General features: G+C 34.3%; 1 pseudogene; it reads left to right on the top strand.

Annotated features, from left to right (window-relative positions):
• Positions 1-1,485: 1,485 nt before the first annotated feature.
• Positions 1,486-2,416, top strand: LOC145090857 (ethylene-responsive transcription factor ERF026 pseudogene; annotated as a pseudogene).
• The last annotated feature ends 584 nt before the right edge of the window (positions 2,417-3,000 follow it).

The raw sequence follows: 3,000 nt of genomic DNA, 5'->3' as shown, positions 1-3,000 counted from the left end.
TTCGACTAATAAAAAAACCTTAAAAATCTAATAAGATGTCTAAATGAAAAAATATAGTATCTTTTTAGCGAAACCCATTTTGGTTTTATATATTTATACTGCTTACTATAAAAATAAAATAAATTAAATGACTTTTCAAGAAAGACATGTGACAATTATGAAATAAATTGTATTTGTAGAACGCGTGACAAACGGGTGGATTTGAGCCATGTGACAAACGGGTGGATTTGAGCCATGTGTTTTTTCGAACATTACTATATTGTATTGTAATCATACTTTATTTTAGAGTTATATTTTATTTTAATCCCTCAAATTAGATAAAGCTATCACATCCCCCTTCATTTGAGATATATGTCAAAAGTTGAAAGAAAGCAAAATTTACTTTTGGAAGTAGCGGTGGTGAACATGGTAATGTATCGTTTTTTTTCAAACAGTTATTGTACCAGTTTTAATTGGTATAAAAACTTTTGTTATTAGTACGTTACTAATAACAAAGTTTATATCAGTAAAAATATGGATTCCAAAAAAAATATAATATATGGGTTCCATGTATATAATTATATATATAATTGTAAACGCTAAATTTATACCAGTACAAATATGGATTCCAAAAAAAAAGGAAAAAAATATGTGTTAATTTTATCAAAGTTGGAAGCCAATTAGCAAGCCGAGAAGTAAGCTTATATAATGTATTCTATCAATTGGTTTTTGATAGTGAAGGCAAGTTGAATACACAGTCTAAAATCAAAACTCTTGATGTAGCAAGTCTTTTTTACAAGTATTACTAAATTATTGTTAGACCAATTTTTATATATACCATTGCAGTTTAATAATTTTTTTTTTTTTCTAATTTATAATTTTCAAGTTTCTTATTTAACTTGTTTGTGTTTTCTTCGGTATTAAATTGCAAAAATTAATCAAAGGATTTTTTTAGTTAAATAGGTTTTAAAAAAAGAAAAATGAAAGTTTTAGTGGTAAAGTTATAAAAATAGTTTCATTGATCACTTAAAATGAGTAAATTGGTAGAGTATAGTGGTTTTTAGAGAATTTAGAGTTTATTTATATATACTATTGGAATTTGGCCTTATCATTATCACCAATTAATTCCCACTTTTGGTTAATATACTATCCATGAAGAACTTTAATTTCATCATCGGTTGAGAACTAGAGGTATATGGTTTTACTTCCATCGATTTTTTTTGGGATAATCCATCAACTTCGGCTCCAATGTGATTTTCATAGGATTGATCCGTCTCCATTCTATGTTTTTGTTTTTTCATCCAATGATTAAGCAGCCTTTTTCATTGAAGGGTGTCTTCTTGTACCACTTAGATAAATAAAGGGTCTGTTCTGTAATTTTTTGGTAACTTTCTTTTTCGGGAAAGTTTCGTCTTTTCTATAAAAGAGCATCCGCGAACTAGCCACGCTCCTGAATGTCTTAAGTTAACAAGGACCCACGAGCTCCCCACAAGAGACATAACGATGGACCACCAACATAATCCATTTGTCTATAACTACCCAAACATCCACCCATAAGATTGCATGGCTAACCGGCGCCGCAATTCCTCAGCTTTTCAGCTACTCCAAAATGATCATACAGCTTCTCAATCCACCGCAGCAGCAGGTGGCTCCTCCCCAGTTTACCATGGAATCCGATTGCGAGCTGGGAAATGGGTTTCTGAAATTCGTGAAAACAAGTCCAGTCGCATATGGCTTGGTTCGTATCCGACACCAGAGATGGCTGCTGCTGCTTACGACGTGGCTGCGTTGGCAATCAAAGGTAAGTATGCAGTCCTAAACTTTCCAGAATCTATTCTCGAAAATACGCTTCCCGAGTGTCCTACTGCCGATGACATCCGTGCCGCAGCTGCAAGAGCAGCTGCCGCTCGATCACCGGCTTATGAGTTTGGTGGCGGAAGCATGACGGTGGGTGGTACAAATACAGCTCCTCCAGCTGGACCTGGTATGTATGTGGATGATGAAGCAGTGGTTGGCATGCCAAGTCTGTTGTCAGATATGGCGGAGGGAATGCTCCTTAGTCCACCGAGGATCGATTCTGATCCGCCAGATGATGGAACATATTATTCCGGTGGAGGAAATCTGTGGAACTACTAAAGCAATCTTAGTAACAACCGGTATATGCATATGATGCCGATCAATATCTGTAGGCCTTTATTGTAAGATTTTATCGTGTGCCTTCGTTTTTTTTTTATCTCCAAGATGATCATCGGTTAGCTAACAAAATAACCATGAAGAAGTTGGAGTTTCTGGGTGAATGTAACACACCGAGTGATATGTAAGGGTTGCACCGGTTATCTTTACGTAATTTTACATGGTTCTAAATAAATGCATGTAACATATATATTTGATCTATAGCCTATAGGTGTTATGAAATAAAATTTACCGGTTGAGTTTATATTGTGTTTGATGTTACTTTTAGATTTTCTGTCTCGTTTATCATGGGAAGTTTTAATCATGGTTTTGTGAGTAATTCTTCCAATCACGACAACTAAATCCCATAATGCAATGAATGTTTGCCTGAAAAAAAATCTGTTTCATTTGTATGATCGAGAACGATATAATTATTAATAACTTAAGCTGCCGTTATATTTAGCAGATCAAACATACTAATTGTGTGTATTTCGGTGCATATTAACGTCAAATTCATGGCAAAGGAATATGGTTTTTTACACTAATTATACGCTTATTCACTGGTATATGTAGCAATTCTAAACGTTGATCCATGAAAAGTGATATAAGAAATGACTACTAGAAAATCATGATGTCCTGACAGAAGAATCCGCTGAATGGCCTTTACCAACGGATTTCCGGCGTCATATTTTGTTCATGGGTAAACTTTACCGACACATTGCCGACGGAACACATGTTGACCTCGTTTCACAATTTTACCAATGGATTTCCAATGGGACCGTTTACCAATTGAATTTCTGTCACTAAAATTAGTAAAAGAAAATTAATACGCAAATTTTGTTTGCTTAA

This window comes from Lactuca serriola, chromosome 2 (genome assembly GCF_051521515.1).
Source record: "Lactuca serriola cultivar US96UC23 chromosome 2, Lser_US96UC23_V15, whole genome shotgun sequence".
Lineage (NCBI taxonomy): Eukaryota > Viridiplantae > Streptophyta > Magnoliopsida > Asterales > Asteraceae > Lactuca > Lactuca serriola.
This window is presented reverse-complemented; position numbering and strand designations above follow the sequence as displayed.